Below are 16,020 nucleotides of genomic sequence, written 5' to 3'. Positions count from 1 at the left end.
TTGGTGGCCTATCCTTAGCATAAGTCGCCAATGATTGATCAGTTATGGTGCGATACTTGGTACACCCGCCGATCTGTTTTTCCCAGTGCTGGTGGCCGTATATGCACATATATATACACACAAATTATATATACATATATTAGGGATGAGCGAACGTGCTCAGTGATACTCGGATATCACTCGAGTATCTGGGTGCTGGGATATGCTCGGCACTTGGTGAGCATTAGGTAGGGCTCGAATTTGAAGCTGGAATCCCCGCCAAGCATGTTTAGCACCTGTTACACAGCCAATAAACATGCGGGGATTGCCAGTAACTGTAATGCTGTAGCCATCTTGCTAGTGACATTACTGTGATTGGCTTTTCGTATTATATCTTCAGGGGTCATAAAAGAACAGGCGCCACCATGCTCGGCACACTGACGCCATTGCACAGCTCAGGTACAGTTCTTATTGGAGGGAGAGAGTGGTTGTCCAAGCCTGCGTGGGTGCACAGTTTAACGAATCAGAGTCCTCTAGTGTTGATACTGGTGCTGAAGCTGAACCGTCATATTACCAGTCTTTGTAAGGGCTAATCCTGTGCTTTGCTGTTTGTATCAGACTCGTTTAGCCTAGGAAGGGACAGTTGCAGGAGCAGGGAGAGTGGCTGAATATAGTCCCTAGGCAGGGAATAAGACTTTGTAGTCCGTTGCTAAATATGTAGCCGTGGCAGTTGACCACATTGGGTTTTTTGAGGTGAAAAAAATTGACTATATTGTCATCCATAGAGTATTACGTGCTTTGTGGTACATTTCGGTGGTATATAACACTCCAAAAAGAGAGTTACAATTTTTTACTGGATTCAATTAGTCATCCATAGAGTATTATGTGCTTTCTGTTAAATTTCAGAGGTATTTAACACTCCAAAAAAAGCATTCAAAAATTTTTCTGGATTCAATTAGTCATCCATAGAGTATTGCGTGCTTTCTGTTAAATTTCATAGTTAGATAGGTTGAAAAAAAGACTTAGGTCCATCAAGTTCAACCTTCCTCCACCAATTGTAAATTTTGTCACTAATTTAACTATAACCCACAATGTTATGTGTATCGAGGAAATCATCCAGCCCTTTTTTAAAAGCTGTTATAGTATCTGCCATTACTACCTCTTGTGGTCGACATTCCACAGTCTGACTGCTCTAACTGTAAAGAACCCTTTCCTATTTAGCTGCCGGAATCGCATTTCTTCCACCCATAATGAGAGCCCCCTGGTCCATAGAATGGTCTTTTGAAGGAATAAGTCATGTGCCAGTCCTTTGTACTGACCACACATATATTTGTACATGTAAATGAGATCTCCTCTGAGGCGTCTTTTTTCTCAGCTAAACAAGCCCAACTTTATCAACCTTTCATCATATGAGAGGTATTCCATCCTTGGTAATAATAATCTTTGAACTGACTCTAACTTCTGAATATCCTTTTTAAAAGGTGGAGCCCAAAACTGTATCCCATATTCTAGATGTGGCCTCACCAGTGATTTATAAAGGTATAACAGTACTGTGAGAACGTGGGATTTTAACTCTCTTTTTATACATCCTAAAATCGTGTTTGCTTTTGCAGCAGCGGCTTGACATTGAGTACTGCTGCTCAGCTTACTTGTAACTAGAATACCCAAGTCCTTCTCCTGCCCTGTAGTCCCAAGTATACTCCCATTTGATGTATATGCAGCAATAGGATTACTCCGTCCTAGGTGCATTACTGTACATTTATCTACATTAAACCTCATTTGCTAAGTGTTTGCCCATTCAGACATCTTTTCCAGATAATTTTGCAATATAGTAATGTCAAGATCAGATTTTAATATTCAGCAGAAGGCAGGAGCCTGTGGGCCGCTTTCCTGGAACCACCAAGCCCCGAACCCAGGCCGCAGCTTTCACTGCTGGGGTTCTAGTGAACTGCAGATGGGAGAGCCAGGATCCAGTGGACTGCGGGGCTAGGCTGGTCAGAAGAGAGAAGGAGGCAAGACAGGAACAGGGCTGAAGAATTCTAGCAGGCCCGCTAGCCACAAGGTACTGACAGTTTGAATCCCAGGGGGAGGTCGTTAAGTACGATCGGCAATGGAGTTGGGGGTCCATCGAAGAGTTTGGAACCCATCATCACGTCTTGTTCAACCAGCTGGCAGTAGATAAGGAACACTTATCTCGAAGGCTGCAAGAGCTGATGGCTGGAACCAGGATCTCGTTCCTCAAAATGGAGAGGCAACATAGCTGGTATGCGGTGGGTGTGATCCAAGAAGGAATGGGGCAGGGTGAACCCTTATGGCAAAATGAACGGGCCTGGGAGAGACTCCTCGAGACGTCTCAAGACGGGGCTACCACCCCCGAGAGATCGGACTGTCCTTGGGGTCCCACACCTCCTCTGTGGGAGCAGGTGATGGTGCATGTAACACAGAGGGTTGTCCCCCATTTCTACATGTCGAGGGCTCTGGCACTACCCAAAGCTGGGCAATTACAGCCCAGGCACCTGGGAATTGGGCTCCAGGAAGTAGGTGGAGGCCGTCCCCCCAGTCTCCCAAGGAAGGAGAGGAAAAAGCAGACACATGAAAATGATTACTGCATGACCCTTCTTATTATTTTTTCTTGTATGAGTATAAGGGTACATCAACATAACTTTCAAAAGACTTGAATGAGGCCCGCCAGTTGTTGCTTTTCAGTGGTCTATGGATGACCCTCCTTCTAATTTTTACCTGGGTTTGCACTTTGTGCAAGGCCTTTATGAGTGTAGGAGTACACCAAGTACACTTTCAAAGTATTTACTTTCAAAAAAAAAATTCTGAATTGAATTTGTCATCCATAGAGTATTATGTGCTTTGTGTTACATTGCAGTGGTATATAAAACTCAAAAAAAGCGTTAAAATTTTTTTTCTGGATTTAATTAGTCATCCATACAGTTTAACTTGCTTTGTGTAAAATGATGGTGATTTAAAATTTTTAAAAACCACTTGGTACAGTTCACAAAATATTTTTGTTCCAAAAATGTACTATTGTCATATATACTATATAACCTGCTTTGTGTGAAATTTCGTTGATTTGAAATAAAAAACAAAATTGACCTGCTACAGGTGTACAAATTGGGTCACTCGGTACTCGGCCCCCAGCCGCCACCATTTCTCCCCATGTGACGTCCCCGCCTTGTACCAGCAAGTGTCCAGGAACATCACCGGTGCCCTTACCGGCACGATTACTGGGATTGGCTAGGAATGCAACATTTTCCTGACGTCAGACTGGGTGAATATTGTGGAGGCAGGGGCCGAGTCCCACCCTGGCACAGTGCATGTGCTATCGACGCAGAGGATTGCTTTTTCTACTTCTATCAGGGTTTCCTCCACCTACACCAGTTCCTGCACCCCCTCCTGCCTCTCCTCATCCTCCGTCTCCAATTTGCTATCTCAAAGCACATTGTCCACATCAGCCGGAAGCTGTAAGCTTTGCAGCACTGCCTCAGCGAAGCATCAACCGGCTCTGCTGAAGCTAATTTATCTAGGAGACAAACCACACACCTCGGCAGAGTTATTGAAAGGAATAACAGACCAAACAGATCTGTGGCTCTCGCTGCTGAACCAACAACCAGGCATGGTCGTGTGTGATAATGGCCGCAACCTGGTGGTGGCTGTGAAGCTTTGCAAGCTCACACATGTTCCATGCTTGGCCCATGTGCTGAACTTGGTAGTTCAGCAGTTTCTGAAAGCCTACCCAGATTTGCCAGAGCTTCTGGTCAAGGTACTAGAGTCAGCACCCATTTCCGCAAGTCAGCTATAGCTGCCACCGCTCTGGTAGTGCTGCAGCAGCACATGCAAGTGCCAGCGTCACCATGCGCTGGAACTCCACACTGCACATGCTGACAAGGATTTGTGTGCAGCAGAGGCCAGTTGTGGAATACCAGCTCCAGCACACCCGTCGGTATTCTGGTCAGCCACCGCACATAACAATTGAAGAGTAGTCATAGATGTCTGACATTTGTGCGGTTCTCCAAGACTTTGAGGACTCCAAAAATAATAATAAAAATTTTATTTCTATAGTGTCAGCATATTCTGCAGCAGATGGTAAGCGGTGATGACGCCATCATCAACGCAACGATCCCACTTCTATGCTTACTTAAACAGTTGCTGCTGACAATTAAACATGAAGCTTTGCATGTGGACCAGGTGGAGATGGAAAAAGACATGAGACTGGGAGATACTACCCATCCCAGCCTCATCTCATCTGCTCAGCATGGATTGTGTAACAATGAGGAGGTGAAAGCTGAGTAAGGGGAGGAGGAACAGGAGCACAACAGAGGCTAGTACCCACACAAGCTTTGTCCCGTCTCTGCTACATGGATGGGCTGAAGAGGGGAATGAGGAGGAAGAGATGGATGAGGAGGAGATGGAGAGTAGCCATCATGGTGGAGACAGGGAAGTGTTGACTGTAGGGACCTTGGCAAATATGGCAGACTTTATGTACTGTTGCCTTGCCAGTGACCCTCGCATTACATTCATCTTGGCCACAAAAGAGCAGGATGGGCTGAAGAGGGGAATGAGGAGGAAGAGATGGATGAGGAGGAGATGGAGAGTAGCCATCATGGTGGAGACAGGGAAGTGTTGGCTGTAGGGACCTTGGCAAATATGACAGACTTTATGTACTGCTGCCTTGCCAGTGACCCTCGCATTACATTCATCTTGGCCACAAAAGAGTACTGATTGTTCTCCCTGTTAGACCCATGCTACAAGAAGAACCTAACATCTCTCCTTCCTGAGGCCGAGAGGTCAACTAAAATGGTGCTATACCAGAAGGCCATTGTGGAAAATATGTTAAAAAAATTCCCGTCAGACAACAGTAGCGGCAGGGAGAAAGCTTCCTTGCCCAACCAAGGAGGAGAGGCAAGGGATAAACACACCAGGAACAGCAGAGGCAGGGGTATACTGTCAAAGGCCTGGGCCAATTCCATGACACCCAGCGTCCAAGCCTTGATGACCGGGTATTTTTGACAAGGAGGATAACGTTTTTAAAGATGGACAAGCACTACCTGGCTGACAAAACCAGCGTAATCCCTAATTCCTCTGCGACCTTCAGCTTTTGGTTCTCAAAGCTGGACACCTGGCATGAGCTGTCACTCTAAGCAATGGAGGTGTTGAGCTGCCCTGCCAGTAGCATCTTGTCTGAGTGGGTTTTTAGTGTCACTAGGGGGGGCCACTGTAAGACCAGGTTCTTCTCCCTTGGTTAGAAAAAATGGTTAACCTGTGTATACGAAAAAGTGATTTATATTGCATAGAACCTTATAGGCACCAAGGTGCATGGTTAATGTATTGCTATAATATGTGGATGAGTCAATGTGTTCTGATAAATGTATTAGATATAGGGAAAGGATAAGATTAGTACATAGGACATAGGTTAAGATTTAGCTATAAAATAGGATTGGGTATAGTGCGGTTGTGGGCACAATAAGTTCAGGAAGTAGAAAGGTTTAGGATAGAAATAGTTAATGTGTCCAGGAACAGCCTCTGTGTGGGAGGAGCAGGGCCACTTAACAAGGGGAACACTTCCTGGTTAGTGCAGTGTAAGATTAGATGGAGAGAGAGCAGAAGTTGGAGGTTTGAGGGCAGCAGCAAGAGAACGTCAGCATAAACTCAGAGCAGACATTCCAGGAACGTCTGTGGCCTAGGATCCAACTGAGGCACTGAGAAACGTGCCTCAATATGTGTGGGAACACATTAGCCCCTCGCCCATGACTACCGCCCTGTGCACCTTACATCATAATAGACAGGCGCTTTCACCTGTCAACAGAAAGTGCTGACAGGCTCACTCTGATAAAAATAAATAAAGCCTGGATTAGACCTGACTTTTCCACACCACCAGATGACAGCAGCACATAAAGTATTTTTAATCTTCAATATTTGAATGAGGCCCGCCAGTTGTTGCCTTCTAGGGTCTATGGATGACTAGATGCAAAGATAATATGAGTGTAGAAGTACCACAACTACACTTTCTTAATTTTTTTTATAACGCACTCCAGTTGGTGCCTTCAAAGGTGTATGGATGACCCTTCATATAATTATTAGCAGGCTTTGCACTGTGTGCACAGCTTTTAGGAGTACCACAACTACACTTTGTTCACAATATTTGATTGAGACACTACAGTTAGTGCCTTCAATGGTGTATGAATGACCTTGCTTGAAATTTTTGGCAAGATGTGCACTTAAGTGCATAGCCTTTATGAGTCTAGGAGTACCACTACATGACAATTTGAACAGTATGTGTATGAGGCCCTCCTTTATGTCTAATACAGGGTGTATCTGACTCCCCAATTTTTGGCAGTTCTTGCTTCCTTCATAAATTACACTGACATTTCAAATTAATAAAAAATTCAATTTTGGTTTACTTACATTTTTTTTAAAATCATTTTTACATTTTGCCTTATATAAAAGTCATTATACAGAGCAAATATGTTTCTTAACATTTTTATTTCCTGTAAACTACAAATTCTCTTTGATTTTGAATGTTTTATTGTCAGTCCTTAAAGTAGAATAAAAGTGTGACACCATTGTTCTCAGTAGTGATCTGGGAGTCGGACATGCTTCCAGGGGTCTTCTCCATGCCGTTCTCCTTCCATTCAGCACTTTTCCCATCTAGTTTAATATTTTCAATGTCTCCCAGACCTCCTTGTAGGGTCTACCGGAAAAATGCTTGGATTTCCCATTAACTCCCATTATACTCGTTACTCGAAATGAGCACCCGAGCATTAGACATTGCTTGATTCGAGTAACGAGTATTCCAGCATTTTAGTGCTCGGTCACCTCTGATGATCTGCTAAGAAAAATATTGAAAAATGTAGCTAAATTACTTAATTAATTAAAAATCACTGATTCTGTGGCAGAAACAGGGGGAGCTCTGTGATATTTATGAGGTATTTCAGTCAAATTTTTTTTAAGCAAGCGACAGGTCCTCTTTAGCAGTAGTCCTAAATAAAATACACATGGAATAAATGGGGAAAGAGTTGATACGAGGAGTAAAATAATAGAAATATATCCCCCCGGTGGAGGTTTAGTAGATTGCAGGCAGGTCTCACAATGTACTTTAGTGACCCCTGCTGGTAGTGGTGGGGATTTGTTTTCAATTGTATTTTAATTCTATTCTTGCTGCATCTCACAATAAATACTAAGGAGGGAAATTTCCTAAGACAGGCGAGTCACAGTCCAGTCTGATTTGTGCTGGATTTATGAAGAGGGGAACACCATGTAATAAATATGGTAAAGATTTAGCCGTTCTTGAAGCAAATTGAAATCTCCATCTGCTGTGAGTAGTGTTGAGCGAGCACTAAAATGCTCGGGTGCTCGAAGCTCGGGCCGAGCTCACCGTGATACTCGGGTGCTCGACCTGAGCAACGAGCCCAATGTTAGTCTATGGGAGACTCGAGCATTTTTGCGGTGGCACCCCCGGCAGTCTTTTAAAAGCCTAACAAGTGCCCAAAACGATAGTGACAGTGCTCAAATGACTTGGGGACAGCATGGGGATCGCCCCAGGAAGCATTTCTGACTCCCAGGTCACTGCTGTCAACAACGTGGTCAGAGGTATTAAGCCACTTTTACAGGCTCACAATAAAACGAAAGTGAAACTTTTTTCCTGTGAAATATGTTAAGGAACATCCTTTCCAGGGAAAAGACTTGTGTATAAGTTAAAATAAATGACCAAAAACAAAAATACTCCTCCATACCTTCGACTATGTTCACAAGTAGCATTTTTTATGCGTTTTTGCACTTTTGTATTGCTTTCAACTATGACAAATGCATTCACCGGGAAATGTCATTTTAACATTTTACAACCTTATCTGGCCATGTGCTGTGTGACACATGCATAAAGTGCTGAAAAGACATGGGAACAGCATGGGGAAGACCCCTGGAAGCATCTCTGACTCCCAGGTCACTGTCTAAAAGTGTGCCCATCATAAGTGATCCTTGTCGCATCAGAAGATGCAGACTTGCAACTATCCCCATGCAAGTTCTAGTCCCAGGGCAGTGTTCAATTGTACCTCCCCCATTCCTTGCAATACAAGCGCAAGTATGCAGCCTGCCACCCACCCACCCCCAGGCTGCAATACCATACTGCTTGCTTGCTTGAACTTGAAATTGGGCCTTTTAGGCATGTGGAGGCGGAATCTGGCCACCACGTCATGGCTGTGTTGGCGGCCTGGAATCCATACTCAGTCCCCAGCCGCCCGGCGGCCGGGTGTCCATACTCAGTCCCCAGCCGCCCCGCGGCCGAGTGTCCACACGGTCCCCAGCCGCCTGGGGGCAGTCGGGTGTCCATAAACGGTCCCCAGCCGCCCCCATTTCTCCTTGGAACATCCCCCCACACACTTTTCTTTGCCCGGCCTGCTTTAGGCAGCATTGGACGAGCCCACCAGAGAACCAGACTCCTCCGGTGGGCCCTGACTTCTCCATCGGTGGAGTTGAGAGTGCCAAGGTGAGGAGCATGATGATGATGACAGAAGTTAGCATCTGCTATGTTTTCTTTTAATGCAAGCGTAAGTGTGCAGCCTGCCACCCACCCACCCCCAGACTGCAATTCATACTGCTAGCTTGCACTTGAAATGGGGCCTTTTAGTTTAGAGGAGGCCGAAGCTGGCCACTACCTCATGGCTGCTTCGGCAGCGAGGTATCCATACTCAGTCCCCAGCCGCCCCCATTTGTCCTGGTGTGCTTTATACATAAGATTAAGCGCGTATACCAAAACATTACCTGTTCCCTCCCCAGTGCATTTAGTGGGAAGGAGAGCCTATTACGCTGTAGTGTGTGCATGCCAAACCCCTGTTCATGGTACATGCGAAGATGCCTCCCACCTTGCACCTGTCGTTGCAGACTTGCAACTATCCCCATTCAAGTCCTTGTCCCAGGGCAGTGTTCAATTGTACCTCTCCCATTCCTTGCAATGCAAGCGCAAGTATGCAGCCTGCCACCCACCCACCCCCAGGCTGCAATACCATACTGCTTGCTTGCTTGCACTTTAAATTGGGCCTTTTAGGCATGTGGAGGCGGAATCTGGCCACCACGCCATGGCTGTGTCGGCGGCCTGGTATCCATACTCAGTCCCCAGCCGCCTGGTGGCCGGGTGTCCCCGCTTGCTCCCCAGCCTCCAGTGCGTGGCCGGGTGTCCATACTCGGTCCCCAGCCACCCCTATTTGTACCGGTAACCTTTCCCACACTTTTCTTAGCCTGGCCTGCTTTAGGGCAGCATTGGCCGAGCCCACCGGACTATCAGACTCCTCCGGTGGGCCCTGGCTTCTCCATCAGGGGAGTTGAGAGTGCCAAGGTGAGGAGCATGATGAGGATGATAGAAGTTAGCATCTGCTTTGTTTTGTTGTAATGCAAGCGCATGTATGTAGTAGCGGCTAGGCCTGAGGAGGTCAGCGTTTTGGCGCATATCCTACCTCCTCCGAGGATTGCTGGATGTTTTCCTGCTACTATCCAAGTTCTATGACTCCCGTTAAAGCAAAGCTTCAGGTGATGAATGATGGATGAGGTGGTGGCAAAGGAGAAAGAGCAGGAGGAACAGGGACCATTCACATCAATATCAGGCCAGTCAACCAGATCTTGTAGGATATGTTTCTGTAACAAAAGGAGCGGTTCGGCTACACAGTTATAGGGCATACAGTGAGTGCAATGACTACCAAAAATTTCGAGGCACTCCAATGCCCCTTGGAAATGACATGGAGGTCAGAGGGCGTTAACTAAACCTTTTTTTCCATTTATAGCAACTGGGTCTCCTGTGCACTGTTGGCCTAAGCAGTGAATGGAATGCTTTCCAAAAATTATGAGGTACTGCAATGCCCCTTACAAGAGCCATGTGTGGCACCCCAGGGGTCTGGTCACCACAGTAATAGAGATTACGTCGGAGAGCAAGTGGGAGGTTTCCTGATCAGGATCCCTTAAACATGCAACATCCTCCTGCCCCAGTACTGGGAGGGGAGAATTCTGCCCTTATAAACTGGATCTGGGGTGGGGTTGAGTGAGTCAGAGAACAGAGAACTGTCAGAGTCAGAGTGAGAGCAAGGGAAAGTAACAGCAAGGAGCTCTGTAGGAGCTAGGAGCTAAAGACGAGGGGCTGGAAGCTGAGCAGAGCTCGCCCTTTCAGAAGACAATAGGAACCGGACACAGGAGTCCAAAGCTGTGAGGACTTATATATCCAGCAGCAGAAACCAGCCGGCAGGGGATTTCAGGTCCTCTGGCCATAGAAGCCCGGAGGCTCAGTCACAAGCAAGGGACCAGCACCGCCGTCGTGGAGCGGAGGCTAACAGAAGGCCCCAAGTCACCAGCCATACGGGTGAGCACTACACGGTACACTCAGGGACGTGGGCTACTTCTACCCGCTTACAGCAAGGTAGCCAGGAAGAGTGCAGACAGACAGGGAGGCCTACAACTCCACCTGGCCAGGGGAACTCCTGCTTGCTCACAGAATGACCAGGCCTCTTATGCTAGCCAGTACTCCCGGGAGGGTCTACCTTATAATCATCAGTAAAGACCCTGAACTGCACTGCAAAGACTCTGAGTCATTCCTGCTGCGCTCGTGCACCATCACCCCCATCATCCACACTCACTGCCCTGAGGCTATACTCCTCCCGAGGGGAGTTATCCCATTTTATGCTGCGCACACAACACCAGCCTCAGCGGTCTGCCTCGCAGCGGTGGTACTCCCTGACCGCAATCCACGGGTGGCGCAGTCGGACAATTAACCTCAAAACCTAAGAAAGATTGCCACTGGTTTGACCAGCCTGAGCCACGGGACCGGGTCACCGCCACGGAGACTACAGACCCCAGAGACCCGGCACCGGGTATCCCACACACGTGTACACACGGCCCAGGGGGCGCGTCACATGCAGTACAGCATATTACAAACATAAGTCCCATTATTGGGGAGTGGGTGTCCCATAGTATTTGCTTATGCCTTGCAAGCAAAAGCTGCCAAAAATTAGGACGGAGCAACTTGCAATGCCCCTTACAAGAGCCATGCAGTACAGCATATTACAAACATAAGTCCCATTATTGGGGAGTGGGTCTCCCATAGTATTTGCTTATGTTTTCCCAGCAAAAGCTGCCAAAAATTAGGACGGAGCAACTTGCAATGCCCCTTACAAGAGCCATGCAGTACAGCATATTACAAACATAAGTCCCATTATTGGGGAGTGGGTCTCCCATAGTATTTGCTTATGCTTTCCCAGCAAAAGCTGCCAAAAATTAGGACGGAGCAACTTGCAATGCCCCTTACAAGAGCCATGTGACGCGCCCCCTGGGCCATGTTTGGGGAATACCCGGAGCCGGATCCGTTGGGGGTGGTAGTCCTCGTGGCGGTGACCCGGTCCGTGCCCAGGGTGTCAAACTAAGTGGCAATGTTTTAAGTGGCAGTTTGATATTGTTCGACTACGCCACCCGTTGAATGCGGTTACGAAACCGCCGCTGTAGGGCAGACCGCTGAGGCCGGTGGTACAGTTGTGCAGCGTGGGTAGTATAACCCCCAACGGGAGGGGTATGGCCTCAGGGCAGCGGACGTGGATGATGGGGATGGTAGAATTGCACGCAGGCACCAGGAACCACTCAGAGACGGTGCGGTGTAGTTCAGGGTCTTTACTGGTGACAAAGATAGACCCTCCCGGGAGTACTGGCTAGCGGTCGGGGTCTGGTCAGTCCGTGAGCAGACAGGATCTCCCCTGGCCAGGCGGAGTTGTAGGCCTCCCCAACTAACTGTACTCTTCTTGGCTACCTTGCTAGAAGCGGGTAAAAGTAGCCCACGTCCCTGAGTGTACCGTGTGGTGCTCACCCGTATGGCCGGTGACTCGGGGCCTTCTGGTAGCCTCCGCTCCACGACGGCGGTGCTGGTCCCTTGCGTGTGACCGTGCCTTCGGGTTTCTTGGCCAGAGGACCTGAAATCCCCTGCCGGTCGGTTTCTGCTGCTGGGTATGGAACAGTCCCCACAGCCTCGGACTCCGTGTCCGGTGAGATCTCTTCAGTCAGGACGAGCTCTACAGCTTCCAGTCTCTGACCCCTTTTATCACTGCTCCCACAGAGCTCCTGTTGTCACTTTCCCTGCAACTGCTCCACACCAGACCAGACTGTGTCTCTGTCTGTGTCTGTGTTCTTCTCTAACCCCACCTCAGCCCCAGTTTATATAGGGGAAGTTCTTCCCCTCCCAGGACTGGGCAGGAGGTGTGGCATGCTTAGGATTCCTGACCAGGAGACCTCCCACCTGCTCACAGACGTAATATTGCTATTACTGTGGTAACCAGACCCCTGGGGTTCCACATTCCCCCCTAGTAAAATTTAGTACTCCGGGACTAAACATATTTTTGAAAACATAACAGGGTATAAACAGGAACAATACAATAAAGAAAAACACGTTAAGGTGGTCACGGCGTGTCCGCAACCGGGTGCAATTTTTGAAACAAAAAGGGTGTCCATTTCACCAAAGAACAGGGAGCCGTAACCAGGTAGGGGTCTGTCCTGCCCCGAGTCTTTAACAGTCTTTAGTCCGTTCCTGGGTTACGCTCCAAACATATATACAATAGAGTTCTAGTTATTCCACAAAAGACACCTATAAAATAACTGGAAAAACATAATTATTTACAAGCAACAGTAAACAGGTAAATACCAATAAAACAGTCTGAACACTTTAGATCCTCCAACGTACGGGCAACTGGCCTCTAGTGGCTCTAGTGGACCTACGGAGCTGACTAACTGGTCCTGCACTACAGGGTGTAGGAGCTGTTAAAGGTAAGCTGGACAGCTGTCTACGGACTCTTTGGCTCACTAGGGGCACGGCAGGCTCACTATAAGCAGAGGGTCGATTCTCCTGGTCTGCTTGTGTGGGGTCTTCTGCCTCCTGGACCGGCTGCTCTTCCAGCTCTACCTGTTTTTCCGTAGGCACTTGGGATGCTGGCTGGAGGAAGGTGAGGACGGGTACCACAACAGCGCCATTTACTTGTGTCCAAGACCGAGGGAAGTCTCCGAGTACAGTACTGACCATCTCTTCCCTTTCCTCTGCGGGTCGAGGGTTTTCTTGATCTTCTTCAGGGTTTCGTAGTTGCTCGGGACACTTCTTCAGGTGATCTCGGGAGACAATGGCTGTGGTTTCTCCTCCATCCTTACTGATTGTGCAGATTTTTGGGTTTTCATGGCTTGATGGCAGTACGGTGTACGGGTCCTTCTCCCACTGGTCGTCCAACTTGTGGAGCTGTCTTTTCCTCTTCAAGACCTGCTCTCCAGGTACCAGGGGAACAGCGGGAGCATGCTGGTTGTAAGTCTTCTCCTGTCTTTCTCTTGCTTGACGGAGACTTCGCTCAACGCTCTCCTGTACTTTCCGGTACTGCTGCTGCCTCTCTGTGTCCCAGTCTGCTTCTGGTGAAGTGTCCTCGGGTGTCAGGACTCCCATATCCAGATCAACAGGCAGCTTACCAGGTCTTGCTCTCATTAGGTAAGCCGGGGTACAGTTGGTAGAACCTACAGGGATGTGGTTGTATAGGTCCACCAGATCAGGCAGTTTCTCAGGCCACAGACTGCGTTCTTCCAGGGGCAATGTTTTCAGAAGGTCTATCACCACCTGGTTCATCTTCTCGCAGAGTCCATTGGTTTGCGGATGATAAGGTGTTGTTCTTATCTTCCGGCAGCCATACAGAGTGCAGAACTCCTGGAAGACTTCCGCTTCAAAGGCAGGTCCTTGGTCCGTCAGCACCTGCTCTGGGTATCCGTGTGGATGGCAGAAGTGCTGCTGGAAGGCTCTAGCTGCTGTTTGAGCCGTTAAGTCCTTGACGGGGACTACAACCAAGAACCGGGAGTAGTGATCCACGATGGTTAACGCATAGACGTAGCCACTTCTGCTGGGGGTCAGTTTTACATGGTCCAAGGCTACCAGTTCCAACGGCTGCCTGGTGACTATGGACTGCAGGGGAGTCTTCTGGCTGGCACGGTCCTTCCTTCTTAGGTTGCATGGGCCACAGTCTCTGCACCACCTCTCGATGGTTCCTCTCATGCCTACCCAGTGGAACCGCCCGCGCAGCAGGAACTCCAGCTTCTTCCATCCGAAGTGCCCAGCTCAGTCGTGGTATGCCTCCAGTACCATTGCCGCGTCTCTTCTTGGCACCACTACTTGCCAGACCAGTTCATGCGTCCGGGAGTTAACCATTCTGCGGCATAACTTCCCCTTGTAAAGGAACAGTCGACTCTTCTCAGCCCACAGTTGCTTGGTCTCCTCCGGAGCATCTGGGTCAAGGCGGGCATCTGGCTGAGTCAGCATCTCCTTCACCAGTTGGACGGCGGGGTCACTGTCTTGCGTTTCTGCCCAGTTGTAATGAGGTAAGGGGTTGAACGTAGCGGATTGCTTACCCCTTACACAGTGGGAATACTGGGTAGTCCCATGACGGTGAAACGCGGGGAGTTCAACTTCTTCCAGTTCCTCTGGATCTTCCCCTACGTCCGGTAGGTTTGGCATTCTGGACAAGGCATCCGCGTTGGTATTGGAGCGTCCTGCCCGGTATTTAATCGTGAACTCATAGTTGGACAGGCGGGCCATCCATCTCTGCTCCAGGGCACCGAGTCTTGCAGTGTCCAGGTGTGTCAACGGGTTGTTATCCGTGTACACGGTGAACCGGGAAGAGGCGAGGTAGTGCTTAAAGCGTTCGGTGACTGCCCACACCACTGCCAGGAACTCTAGCTTGAATGAGCTGTAATTCTCAGGGTTTCTTTCGGTGGGTCGCAGTTTTCGGCTGGCGTAAGCAATTACCCGTTCTCTCCCCTGCTGGATCTGGGACAGTACGGCTCCTAGCCCGATGTTACTTGCGTCGGTGTAGAGGATAAAGGGCTGGCTGTAATCCGGGTACGCCAGGATTTCATCCCCCGTGAGGGCCATCTTCAGCTGGCGGAAGGACTCTTCTTCCAGCTTCTCCCATCTGAAGGGCGGCTTCTGGTTCTTGGCCTTCCTGGACTGGCCTATCAGGAGGTCCTGCATAGGAGCTGCCTTTTTGGTGAAACCGGGAATGAATCTTCGGTAGTAGCCTACCAACCCTAGGAACTGCCGCACTTCCTTTACGCTGGAGGGTCTTGGCCATTCCTTAATCGCGGTGATCTTATCAGGGTCGGGAGCCACTCCGTCAGCACTCACCACGTGTCCCAGGTACTGCACTTTTGGTTTTAGCAGGTGACACTTCGACGGTTTCACCTTCAGACCGTAGTTTGCCAGGGCTTCGAACACTTCCGCCAGGTGTTTCAGGTGGTCCTCGTAGGTTTTGGAATAAACTATAACATCGTCCAGGTACAGCAGGACCGTCTCAAAGTTCCGGTGTCCCAGACAGCATTCCATCAATCGTTGGAAGGTTCCTGGTGCGTTGCAGAGTCCGAACGGCATGCAGGTAAACTCGCTAAGTCCCATCGGGGTGGTGAATGCGGTCTTCTCCCGGTCCGCCTCTGCTACAGGAACCTGCCAGTACCCGCTAGTGAGATCCAAAGTGGAGAAGAAGTTAGCAGATTTTAAAGCAGCCAAAGACTCCTCTATCCTTGGTAAGGGGTACGCATCTTTGTGTGTGATACGGTTGATTTTCCGGTAATCTACACACATTCTCATGGTGTTGTCTTTCTTTTTAACCAAGACTAGTGGAGCTGCCCAGGGGCTACAGCTATCCCTAATTACCCCAGCCTCCTTCATGTCTCTAAGCATCCCCTTGGCGTGTTGGTAGTGTGCAGGGGGTACGGGACGATACCTCTCCTTTATGGGAGGATGGTCTCCCGTGGGGATGTGATGTTCCACTCCCTTCACTCGCCCGAAGTCTAGCGGGTGTTTACTGAACACTCTCTCGTATTCCTGGAGCACCCGGTAGACTCCCTGCTTTTGGTGAGCGGGTGTGGAGTCAGTACCCAAATGCAGTTGCTGACACCAGTCCTCCATTTGTTGCTTAGAGCCGTTACCTTCCTCTGGATGAGATGGAGGCAAGGGTTCCACGGACTGTACAGAATTTTGGTTGATGGTATACAATT

This window comes from Phyllobates terribilis, unplaced genomic scaffold (assembly GCF_046119375.1).
Source record: "Phyllobates terribilis strain yellow unplaced genomic scaffold, ASM4611937v1 Scaffold_7__3_contigs__length_470593459, whole genome shotgun sequence".
Taxonomy (NCBI): domain Eukaryota; kingdom Metazoa; phylum Chordata; class Amphibia; order Anura; family Dendrobatidae; genus Phyllobates; species Phyllobates terribilis.
The sequence above is the reverse complement of the archived record's forward strand: the minus strand, read 5'-3'. Positions refer to the sequence as shown.